This window comes from Parasteatoda tepidariorum, chromosome 6 (assembly GCF_982258835.1).
Source record: "Parasteatoda tepidariorum strain Cologne lab strain chromosome 6, Ptep-v5.0, whole genome shotgun sequence".
Classification (NCBI taxonomy): Eukaryota; Metazoa; Arthropoda; class Arachnida; order Araneae; family Theridiidae; genus Parasteatoda; species Parasteatoda tepidariorum.
This window is the reverse complement of record NC_141760.1, coordinates 83,139,633-83,153,832: the sequence shown is the minus strand read 5'-3', so window position 1 is coordinate 83,153,832 and position 14,200 is coordinate 83,139,633.

Below are 14,200 nucleotides of genomic sequence, written 5' to 3'. Positions count from 1 at the left end.
TCTCCACATCATAAAAAATTATAAAAAAATTAGCAAATTGCCTTAACAATAGCGATTTATATTCTGAAATTAGCTTGTTGCAGAATGAACGAGCTTTTCCTTAAAAATGTTTATCGATATTTCTTGACATAATGACTATTTTAAATCAAATTGACGACCGCATTTTCATATAAAATAAGTTTTAAATGATTCCAAAAAATTATAAACAATTTGCACAGCATACTTTACGTAGGCGATATATTCTCTGGAATTGCATGTTTCAGAATAAATAGCTTTTCTTTTAAATTTTCTATAAGTATTTCTGAATATACATATGGGTATTTTCAAATTGACACACACTTTTTAATATGAAACAAGCTTCAAATAATTAACGCATTACAAAAAAAAATTATCAAAACATCTCATAAATTAGCATGTTAAGAATTAAACAAGCCTTTCTTTAAAATTTGAAAATTTTCTTCATAAGTCGGTATTATTTAGTAAATTAAATCCATCAAAGCAAATAAACCGTTTAACAAATAAGTCGGTATTATACATGATTTACGCATTGCAAAAAGTTTAAAAAATCCGCAGTGTACATTGCAAAATAAATGAACAGTCTTAATGGTTCGAGGGGGTGACCTCAAATATGCAGATTAATTAGTGCATGACGATATTTTAAGTTACGAAATTAGACACCAAAACGTACTTTCTCTAAATAAACTTACTTTTTCTTCCAGAGGATTCCAAAATATAGTGGATAGCCGCAATCTCGGAAATACGGTCCCTATAGTTTGGTCAGGATAGCGATCCAAAGTTTGGGCTTCCTTAAAGTTAATTTGACTCCTTTTGCGCTATATCTCGAGAACTTTTTAAGTGAATTTAAAAATATTTGCTTATAATTATAAATTTCGTTTATTCGAAGATAATTATAAAAAAAAATTAAATTTTAGTAAATATATATAATTATTTTGAGCTGTACGGTATGCAATGCTTTACATCATTTTAAGGAAAGTATCTTTAAACGACAACGTAAAAAAAATTGAGCCAAATCGCTTGAATTGTTGTTGGGAAATCAAATTTTAAAGAAGCCGTATATTCGCTCTCTTGACCAAACTATGGGGAATGGGGACCACATTTCCCAGATTGCAGCTATTTTGGGGGTTAGAAATCGGAATCCGTTGAAAAAATCTACATTCATTCAGAGAAAGTACATTTTGGTGTCTGATTTCCTAACTTAAAATGTCCTCTACTCTTTTATTACATATTCTTCGTATGGGGTGAAAAAAATCTGTAAATAAATGTTTTTCAACCCTACGAAATCATGCTCAAAGCTGAAAGGCATATACCGACAAAATTAAAAAGGCTAAAAGAATAATTCCAATGTTCTTTATTCATTATTATCGTTTGGATCTTCTTGTAATTTCACTATATAAAATTGACACATTTTTTAAAGATCAACTCATCAAAATAAAGATTAACTATGTTCAGTTATAATTTGACATAATGTTATTGCTCGCGGCCAACCTAAATTAAAACATATAAACACTCGGCAATTAAAAAATTAAATACACCAAAAAAGTTTACGACATTTAAAAATAAATATTTTAAATAAAAAATTTCGTATAGGAAATCTTTTGAACTGTGCAAAACATAAAAACTCATTTCTTAAAAGTACTTTATCAAGACATTTCTTTAAACACTATCAACCCTTTTCTTACAATCCAAAGGAAACTTTAAACGAAAAATTACAAAAAAAAAATCAATAAAGGCAAAAATAATTTTTTAATGAAGAAAAAATAACGATTCCATACCGCTCACCCCCCTCCCCCGAAAAAACTATAACTAATATTTAAAAATAATAACAAATTATTGAAACAGTTTTTTCTTATTACTTGTACAGAACACAAACACATTTAAATGGTTTACTTTTTATTTACAGCTTATAAGATTTACAGTACATAAAAAACATGAGTACAAATATGGCATGTTGCTTGGAAAAGTATTAATGATTATTAGACTCAATAACAAAATCTATACTATTAATTTAAGCAAATCAACAACAATGATGAGATGATTTTTCACATATGAGGCTTTACTAATCTCTTCAGCGAAGTTACTAAATGATTTTCTAGTTTGTTTTGTGATGCACAAATAAGTATTACATTTGCTTTGAAATTTGATGCAAAAATTTCTTCCTTTAAAAATAGAATCAGTTACAGATTCAATTTATGGGAGTCCAATAGACAAACATTTTAAAACAAGCATTTTTCACTAATTACAAAAAATTATCTTTGAAAATGTGAACAAAAAATAGTGTTTCTATCTCCATCAGAACGTAAAATAAGACTTGGTTTCATCTCCAAAAAATGCTCTTTTCTCCCAATCGGGTATAATATAGCCTACGTCACAGGTTGTGTTGTTCCTACTAAATTTAACCCATGAACGGCATTTTCTGCGAGCCTAACTTCAAGCCACAAATAAACAAACGAAGTGTTCGATCGTTTAAATAGCTGCTCGCCAGATTTTATTGCATTATAAAGAAAAGTTATTGAAACTAAATACAACTAAATAAACAACAACAACTACTAATAACAATAACTAAATAAACAGCAACTAAATTCCATTCGTTTAGCATTGCGTCATATGTTGTTCCTACTAAATCGAAGTAGTTGTGTTTTTTTCATATTACAGTCGAACTCGTTTATAACGAGCTCGGATTTACCGAGGGAAATGAGAATTTTTGGTTGGATCAATGTTAAGTCTATGGAACAGAAGTCGCTTTTAACGAGCAAGACCCGGTTTTAGCGAGCAATATTTTTCTGTCTTGCAATCTTCTTTCTCATCTTTCTGTCTTATCTTTTTTTCAAAATGATAAAGAAATGCGAGGGAAGGGGGTTAGTTGTCATTAAATTAAGAAAAGTATTAAATTAAATTAATTAATGTAGTTAAAGTAAGTAAGTATTAATTAAATTTTAAGTAAACTCAATCATTTGACCTCCCAAGCCCCCCCCCCCCTCTTCTGGTTGCACGCCTGCCTTAAGGACCCGTTTATTACGAGCACTCGGATTTAACGAGTACATGTTACGGTCCCTTTGTGCTCGTTATAAACGAGTTCGACTATATACCCAATTACAGATAATAGCAATAAATATGAAATTATTCTTGTGTGATGTATTTTAGTTATTTTACATTTATTTAGTTTTCAGAAAACTCTTTATTTTATAATTAAAGAAAAAAAAACAATAAAACAAAAATAGTATAAAACCTTATTTTTATTTTTTTAAACTCTGGAAAGCTTTGCTAGCCAACCTCCATAATTTATTCGCATTCATAATTTTCACATTAGCTTAGAGAAAGCCGCTGCTATAAAATAAACTATTACCGATTTGGGTTTTTTCAAATATTTTGAAGATAACATCAGTGATGTTTGCTAGCTTATAACTCTAATCAAAAAAGTTGTTTATTGAGCGTTCTATAATGCGTAGTTATTATTCATTCATCATGCTAGGTTGCCTGAAACGACATGTTTATTTTGTTTTTAAAACGTGTTACTATAAATCAAAATAATTTAAAATCAACAGTAATTGAAATAAGTTGATAATTGACATGAATACATTGATATAAAATGAAATAATTGATATAAGTTTGATACTGAAAAGCATAATTAGTGGAGAAACGGAACTAATTCGTTAAAAAAAAAAAACATTATTATGGATACAAATAATTACTTTTAGTAATAGTTACTAATTGAAGTAAAATAATAAGCTATGTACTATAAGGTAAAATTAATGGAGAAACGTTACTGATTTGATTATGAGATTGTAAAAATTCAGAATATTGCAATTGACGTAAATGAGGCTTAATTAATTTTGGCAATAAATCCGAAATAAAAATAATTTATGAACTAAAAAACAAAATTAATGGAGAAAATGTACTTACTTGTTATGGAGAACCGTAAAAGGTAGCCGTACAATTATTGACACCAATGATGCTTAATTTTGGTATTATGCCCTACTGTCATCATGGTAATTGGTGCAGTTTTAATAAGTACCAATAATAAAGGTACAAAGTGATTTATGAGCAAATTTGATGACAATTGCAGCAGCACCAATACTATAAAATTTTTATGATGAATTTTTTACTACTCTCGAAGATATAAGAACAGGACAAAGTATCCTGATTGTGGTAAATTTTAAATATCATAAATGCAACAGCATTATGCCAAATGATACTGAATGCAGTTAATATTTATTTTTATGGGATGAACTACTAAATACACGCTTTGCTTAATCAAATAACGTAAAGCCACTAAGAAAGGCAGCAAACAATTAAAATTAAAAAAAATTGGAATTATTTTACATTTATTATTTGTGTCGGTATTTCCGTTTTCTATACGATTTCGTAATGTAGTTCAGTACTGATATCTTGATGTTTATTTTCTCAAATTGAACGGAGAACAGGCATTCAGCAAGTAATAAAATAGAGTTTGTGTGCGTGGCTGTATATAGCCGTAGGCTCTAAAAATACGACATTGAACATAAAGCTAAATCAGTATAATTGTAAACAATTTACGAAGTCTGATTTTCGATTTTTTAATAATATTTTCAACTAGCTGAGTTTTCGTTCTTCGTAAGTGTTGGAAAAAAGTAAGGAATCAATACATCAGTACTGAACATCACTATTAAATCCAGCTCAAAACTGGAAGACATATTCCAACACACTTAATAAAGCAAAAATAATTCCATTTTTGTTCTTCCCGGTGGCTTTATGTTATTAAATTAAACAAAGCACATTTTCAGTAGTTCATCCTATCAAAATAAAGATTAACTGTATTAAAAATCTTTCGGCGTGATGATGTAGTCCAAATTTACCATCAAGCAATTTTTGCTGGTTACTTATCACTTAAGCGGGACCGTAAAAAATCTATTTTTTATTTCAGTTAGTACTTATTACCAAAATTAATTAAGCACATCATAGGCGTCAATAATAGTTTAGTGATTTTTTACGCTTCTCTTTAATGAAATAGCATCATTTCTCCATTAAAATTGCTTTTAACGTAGCTTATTTTTAGTTTCAATTAGTAATTATTACCAAACTTAAGAATCAAGGGCGTCAATACAGTCAATTCGCTATAACTCGAAGTACGATAACTCGAATATTACTATAACTCGATTTTTTTATGAGGTCCCGACCCTTTCGATTACTCGATTCGATTCGATTACTCGAATTTTACTCCCTTTAACTCGAATTTTTTTGGGATCTTTTAAAACAAGAAAAAAACCTTAGGAGCCCCTTCCCCATGCCCCTTCCTTTGCAACACACAATGTCTTTCGCAATCTTCATGGAGGAGCTAAAGCTGTCCCTCTTGAAGTATGTGAACAGTGGTTAAATGAAACGTTACCAAATTTACTTCAAGGATACAGTTAAAATGATGTTTTCAATATTGATGAAATGGGCTTATTTTTTACATGTCTTCCAAATAAGACTATGTTAAGGATGAAAACTGCTCAGGGGGTGAAATGAGCAAGGACCGTTTGACTGTCCTAGTTGGAGGAAATGCCCTTACTTGTTATCGGAAAATACCGAAATCCCCGATGTTTCAAGAATGTAAAAACGTATCCATTGGATTACAAGTCTAACAAAAAGTTTTAGATGACGTCAGTTTTATTTGAAGACTATGTAAGAAAATTGGATCGGAAATTCTTCGCTAAAAAAAGAAAAGTGATACTCTTTATGGATAAATGCACAGCACATAGTGATCTACCTAATTTGAAAGCAGTAAACTTGCAATTTCTCCCGCCAAACACAACAGCAAAGTTGCAGCCGATGGACCAGGGTATCATAACGTGCTTCAAACAGTCTTATCGTAAATGGCTTGTCAGAAAAATGATCTTAAATATTGTAAGCATTTACAAGTATATTAGAAGCTATTACAAATATATATATATATATATATATATATATATTTGTAATTAATAAGCATTAATTAAATAATTCGACAATAATATTTTGAAAGTCCAAAACCGAAACTAACGGTAAGTCGAACTTCCGATATGTCGAAGTTTTTCGTCAGTCCTATCAGATTCGAGTTATCGCGAATTCACTGTATTAATACAGCAATTTTTTACTTTTTTGAAACGATTTAGTATCAATTCTCTATAACTTTGCTTTATAGTACATAGCATATATTTTTTTTCCCAATTCAGTTAGTACTTACTTCCACAACTAATTAAGCATCATTGGCGTCCATAATAGTTTGATTTCTTACCTTCTTCTTAAACAAATTAGCACCATTTTACCACACAGCAGCGGCCTTTTAAGATTGTATTTTAATATAAAAAGACTAATAGCAAAAAATAAATTAAGTCTAATTAAAGTATGGAAATTTTTATTCAAAATAAACCAAAGATGTATGTTGAAGCATAATATTTTTCTTAGCAACAAAAATTGAAAACATAATTTTTTTAAAGTGAGACTATAGGGAAATTTGCAAGCACTTTTTGTGTGGTACAACAGCATAAAAAAATTAAACGCATTTTTTAAAAAAAGTTTCAAAACTGCGTGTAATTATTTTTTAGTTTCAAAAATGTGTTCAGACTCTTTTATAGAATCAACAAATGTTAATGATTCAAATAAACCAGAAAATTGAGAATAAAGTCAAACCAAAATTAGCATCACAGCAGAGATTATATTTCCTTGTTAGATTGATTTCTTTTAAATAAAAAAAAATACAATAGCTTAGAGAAACAAAAGAAAATAAAGAGTTTAAAAATTCTAATTCCTTACTAGAAAGAATTATTTTGATATTGTAATATTAGTTATAAATAATGTATATAGGTAAATTTAAAGCATTTGATGCATTATCGTATTGTTTTTAAATTCATAATTGTCATTAAATTAAATTTTTAATATGTTTAATACTAAATTTAAAGGTTTTAGTTCATATTTTTTTAAACGGTCATTAAAAAAAACTACATAATCAGAGAAAATAAACTTATTTCAATAAACTAAATTTCCTTCAATTATTTTGTAGTTATTATCACATCTAACAAGAATGTAAAAATTATTTTGAAACAAAATCAACAATTAGGTTCCAAAGAAAACATTGATTTTGAATTGTTAAAATTAAAATAACATAAAGTAAGTACTTGTACTGAAATAAGATTAAATAAATTATTCCATTTAAAAAAAGTTCATATATATTACTAATTAAATATATTTTCTACAATACATAAAAAAAATACTAAGAAATTAATACATTCATTAACCACCGATGCCGTTATAAACTCAATTTACTTAATCAACTAGGTTAATTTATAATAATTAAGATTTATCAACAGAATTTTGTAGGTTACTTATTTTATTTTTTGTTCTGGAAATATGATGTGATAATTTTTATTAAACTGTGCATATTATTAGTTTGAGACAGAGTAACCCATTTTCAGCTAAAGGTGCGTAAACGCACCATTCCAATAAATATTTATTTATTATCACTGTGACATACATTCACTAATTTTATTTTTCTACTATTTTTAAAGAGTTCTGAAGACATTTATAAAATATCAGTAATTCAATCGGAATAAAGACTTCCTGATGAGAAAGTTTCAAATGAGGCTAGTTTTTTTAATCACCAAAACAGACAGTTACTGACAAACTAAACTTTTTGAAGCTGCACAATTATTTCACTTGAGATTAATTATATATGATTATAAAAAACATAAACATTACATGAACAAAAAGCAAACATAACAAGAATAAAAAAAACATAAACATTATTATAAAACCATATATGTTTCTATGATGGATTAAAGTTACAAGTTCAGTAAATAAAATAAAACAAATGATATAAAAAAAAAACTAGCGTTCAACTAAATGATTTGGTCATTAGTGCATATAGGCACAATTTAATTTCTTTAAAGTATTTTTCATTCAGGAAACATTTTTTTTGTGTCTAAACGACTGTAATTTAAGCAATTTCAATGAAAATAATACATTTTATAAAATTTCTATGCTAGGCATAAAATGGGTTAAAAAAAAAAGAATATTTTTCTATGTGGAGTGAGTCACGTCTGGCGGATTGGTTTTTTAAAAGTTCTTCCAAGAGGCAAGGCAACAGGTTTTATATTATTTTTACTTCAAAATAAATTGTTGATACTTAGAAGACTCGAATAATTCCTAATAAATAAAAATTTAATAAAAGTATATTTAACATTTGACTTCTCGGGAACTATTCGACTGATTTCGCCCTAATTTTGTACTTTGCTATGTAAAATTACTTTCTTCAAAATGATGTAAAAATTTTTTATAATTTACAATAAAAAAATTTTCCACTATTTTTAAATAAAATAATAAATGTTTACTAAAAGTTATTTTTTGCACGGAATTATCTATTAAATTTTTTATAATTTACAATAAAAAAATTTTCCACTATTTTTAAATAAAATAATAAATGTTTACTAAAAGTTATTTTTTGCACGGAATTATCTTTGAATAAACAAGTTTTTTTAACTGTGTGTAAAAATTTCAGATATGTAAATTATATTTTTTAGTAGGTTCCCTTAAAGTATTAATCAACTTATGCTGTTTTAGCAAAAACCTGACTCATTTTAACTAAATATTTATAATAGACCAAGAGAAATTATTATGTTACAATAGGGGTGAACAACCTTTTTGAGTGAAGGGCCACTTGCACAGCAGGTTGGCTAACGAAGGGCCGCAGATGTTAATGACAAATGCAGTAATGTTTATTTAAACATTAGCGTTCCACTTTTTTTATCAATAAACTTAGTAATATCAATAACTTAGTAGTGTTCCATTATTAGAATTCATTTAAAAATAAAAAAACTTATACTTTTTTTTTACAAAAAAAAAAACTTGCTATTTTTATCATATGAACAATAGATTTATCAAAATAAATAAACATTGAAGAAAAGAAATGTTTTTTTTTAATCATATCATGCAATACGAAAATTCATTTTAGAATTAAATTCTAATAAATAAATAAAAAAAACTGCAATGCCCACAGAATGAAAGTAGGAAAAAGTTTAGTCATAATTAAGCAATATAAATTCAAATTAAATATTTTAATTGAAGAAAATTTATAGGTTTTAAACAAAAGCCTAAAATAAAAACAAAACTGTGATAGTTCAAAATAAAATTCAATGCTTATTTTGTAATGTGCTTTATTATTTCATTTTATTAATTATTAGATTTTTTATATCGTAAACAGTTTCCTTTTTTTTATCGAAAAAGATCACTTAAGCAACAAAAAATTGAAACCTAAACTACAAACAGTGAGCAGTTTAAAAATTCACATTTTCTGTCATTTTATGAATTCCTCAAGTTGCAATAACATTGCATTTAAATTAGGGAGGGATGTAACGAGTATTTGGCCCTTCTGTGAAAAATTCAGTTGGTTGAATGATCAGTCAAATATTCGGCAGAACATTTTTTAGAAATGTATTTTTCCAAGCTTTTTTTATTTTTGAATTTTTATGGATATTACTTTTTTGTTTTTTTAATTATAATCAGACAAGACAATTTTGTAATTTTTTCAATACTTTGAGAATTGAGTTTATTATAACTCTTTCCCTGTACTGTAATATAAATAACCAGTAACATAGAAAAGTTTGATTTTCAGTATTAAAGTTTTGTTTCAGGAACTAAGAAAAATTTGTTTTTTCTTTTTTTAGGCATTTTTATTATGACTCAGCATTTTTTTTTAAAAATAAAGTTACTAATAAAATTTATTTTATAGCAATTTTTTTTCTTCTAAAATTATGGCAATGAGAAAAATTTAAATTGAGATTTTCGGCATAAGATTTTCATTTAAAAAATTAAGAACGCTTTTTTTCTACTTTTTTATTTTCTTTAAATAAAAAAAAAACTTTTTTTAGACGTTTTCATTATAACATAGTAATTTTTAATAGCATTTCTTTCTTAATTCTTTTTTCTTGGCTTTTTCTGGTAATTGAAAAACTAAGATGTTCAGCTTTAAAATTTTTTTTCAAAAATTAAGATTGATTTATATGTTTTTTGTTTCGCTTTTCAACATTTTTAAAAACGTTCTTGATTGGCCTTAATTTTTAGAGTTAATTTATGAATTCGTTTTTCCAGGAAATATTATTCTGAAAATTGAAATTTTAGTTTCAGTGTTGCTATGCTGCTAAAAGATTTTGCTATTTGGCCCCAAGTGTACGGCGTTCAGTCGATTTTTTCTTCTTTTTTTTGCCGAATATTTGATCAAATCACATTTCATTACCATATTCGACCAAATCATATTCGGTGCGGAAATAAAAACGAAGGAAAAATAACTAGGATTTAATATAAAACTGTACCGAAATACAGTATCTAAAAGGGATTATTTAATTGCATGATTAACAATCACGTGTCGTAATAACATCACAGTTAAATAACGGGATCGTCAAAATCATGTGGAAAAGTACAGAAATAAAAAATATATTTATGCTGAACTCAGCATGAATAAAGCATGTCAAATGCATGATTTAAAATTTGTATGTCGTAATAGAACAACTGGCATTTTTTATAATATGTGGGAACGCATAGCAATAACAGCCGAAAAAAATTGTTAAAAAAAAAAAAAGAAAGAATTGCAAAAAAAAGATTAAAAATCACTTAGATTTAAGATGAAATCGTCACAAATAAAGTGCACAAAAAGTGATTATTTAAATTTGTGATCAGAAACTCGTGTCGTAATAAAAATTCGGGATTTTCGAAATCACGTAGAAAAGCGGAAATAACTGTTAAATTTTTTTATTTTTATTTAGGATAAAATCGGCTTAAAGAAAGCGCGTTAAAAGTACATTTACTAAAGAATCTGTTAAAATTGATTGTGTCAAAACGTGATGACTTAAAAATGCGATTAAAAATTGCCATTTTAAAATTTTTTTTTTATTGTGTTTAGAAGCTCTCGCGGGCCGCACTTGTTCCGCGGGCCGCAGGTTGCGCACCCCTATATTACAACATTATAAAAGATAAGGTCCTACATTAAAACTTTTATAACTAATTGGTGTAACTAATAACGTTTTAAAAGAGTATCACACAATATTTATATTTACTTAAATTATTCTTGTAAAAATAAAGTTACTAATTAAATGGACTTAAAATTGATTTAATGGATTTAAATATTTTTCTTTTCAAAATGAATTTAATTAAAAATAAATTATCGGAAAGATTAGATTTATTAGACATTTACCTTCAAATTTAGAAAATTCCATGAAAATGAGGAAGATTTAATGACTGTATATTAACAAGTTGTATTGCAACTCACCTGATGTAGATTATTCTATCAATTTAACATGATATTCTAAAGCAAGTGTTTATGAGCACAAGAGAGCTTCAATAAAAGCAGTTAGTTTAGAAAAAAATTTATACAAACTTTAAAAATGTGTATTTTTAAAACTTGAACATCTCTACAATCAAAATTTGTACTTAATTTATAAATTACTCATTTTCAAGAAATATTATCAAAATAAAGTGAAAACTATTAAATATTTATATGAAATGTTTTCTACTGTTATCACCCTTTTTTGATTTATCAAAAAGCTAAAAAAAAAGAGGATATTTTTTTTTCTTAAAATGCATTATCTTTGAGTGAAAAAAAAAAATGATGAAAATATTTATTGTTCAAATACTAAAGAGAGGCACATCTCAAATTTTATCTTCAAATTATAAAACATTATTTTTTCAAAAAATAATAATGTTAGTTTTAATTATTGCATATACTATTAGAAATTATCAATATTATTGCAAAACAAAGCTAATGCAATAATTATTCAAGTCTAAAAGTTAAATCAAGCTAGTGAATTGGTTGAAATACAAATAACATTTAGTTTGAAGCAAATCAATAATGCACATTGCATAAACATATTAATAGTGACACTTTTATAACATCAAACAATAACATGTAAAGTTTAATTAAACATTAAAGTTAAAAAAATTCTAAACTTGAGTTAAATATTTTTCTCAATTAAAACAAAAAACAATAATTTATCGTAAATAGATTTAAATCAAGGATTTCATTTTTTAAAATTAAATCTAAATTACCTGGCTTAAATACATCCTTATTCGAATTCATGGTAACAATTATATGTACAAAATTATCAAGCATTGCATTATTTAAAATTGAATCATATTTTAAAAATAAACTTAACTAGTTTCCTAGACAAATGATTAACAATATTGATGTAAACGTTTATACACTCTACAAAATATTTAATTTTTTTTCTTAAATATCAGAACCTTTAAATATAAAGAAAAAAGTTATTTATAGTTACCAGATATCACATTTGATCATGGTAGGACATACAACTGATACAGTTTGAATTCATGAAAAAAAGGTATAAACAATTCAGTTTACTTGCATCCTTTATGAAATGAAATTGATATATCTAAAAATTCAATAAGTTAAAGATGATGTGAATGTGTGATGAAAAGGAGAATGAAGAATTTTCCAGGCTGTGATGGAGAAAATGTTAATATTAGGCAATTTGATTAGTGTATCAAAGTAAACAAACTCACGCAAATATCAAAAGCATTATATGCCGTTTCAATGAAATGAAAGTTTTTGTAGTTATCATACAGTAAAAAGTAGTTAGTAAAGAGATGGAGGGTCCATTCCACCACATGGGAATTTTGGAGTTCGCTCCTAATTCTTTCAATATCTGAAAAATCAACAGTCATTTAACGGTCGACTTTTAAAAAAGATCCCATTCAAAGATTTCACTTGATTCTTCTTTACTTAATAATAATTCTTTAGGCATTATTTCATTAAATAATTTCATCAGAAAAAACAAGGAACAATAAAAAAATGTTCAAACATTAAAGAATAATAAAATACATTTCATGATTTTTTTTTAAACTTACATTTTTACTGCATCTGGTTTGATCATTCTGCTTAAAATGCACCAATCAAATTTTCAATTTCTAAACACATGCTTTACATAAATTTTTATTTTGATGAAAAATTTACAATAACAAATACTGTCGGTACAGTGTTAGAAAATATTTTGTATTAAAATGAAAAGGCTGTTTTTAATTCAACACAAAATTGTTCGCTTATAACAAAAAGATAAGGTTATATGGAATAAATCAACTCTTCTCAAGATTGAAACCGATAAAACTTCTTTGCCTGCTTCTGTACGCTATTGCTAACAGGATTGGCAAAAAACCAGGTTTTTTGGGAAAAAACCATTTTTTGTTATTTCCCCAAAAACCAACCAGTTTCTTGGGAAAAAACCATGGTTTAAACCATGCCAACCATGATTGCTAAAATATGTTGGCGCAAGCTCCATAAACTCCATGTCAGGAGACTGACCCATAGAGGTAATAAAGAGAAGTAATTATCATGAGTTGAGTTATGATTTATAGGTATTAAGCATAAACACCACAAATCAATCTTCCGTTACCTGAGATATAGTTGTCCACTATGCCTTAACCTTAAACGTATGCTAATACAAATAATAAAAAAAAATGTAAGAAAATTATGAGATTTGAACAATATGCACTAGCACATAGATACCAGCTCTAAAAATTAAAACTTTTATACATAATATTAAAAGTGATCTAAAACTATTTTTAAAATGTTAAATAAGTTTTAAAAAATTTAAATAAAATGCTGAAATAAACAAATACTACTACAATTATTTTTTTATCATAGTTTGAAATTATTTTTAGACAAGCTGTACCAGTTCTCAAATGATTTGACATCCATTGTTGTGTTTATATGAATGATGCTTACAGGCAAGCATATTAATATACATAATGTACAATATTGATATGGTCAGTGATATACTAAAATGCATCTTAAGAAGCAGTGATTATTATCAAAATTTTTCTTGTCATAAAAAAAGTTTAAAAAACTATTCAGGTTGCATTTGAAAAGCTGAAATTGTTAGTTAGTTACATTTTTGATATACTGTTTTAAGATATATACTGAAATATTATAAAATGTAATTGTCTTTAAATTTCAAAAATATTTGCACATATTTATAGTATTACAGTACAGAACCCGTTATCCGGAAATCAGAAAACCAGAACGAAATTTGATAAATTTTTGCGCCATTTAAAAAAAAATTTTTTTTTTTCCTCATAAGATTTTAGGATTTTTTTTTCTTTTTTGAAAGATGTTTACCTGACCATCATTTTGGAAATAGTCATTAGTGTATTCCTTTATCGTTTTTTCTTCTTTTTAAGATTA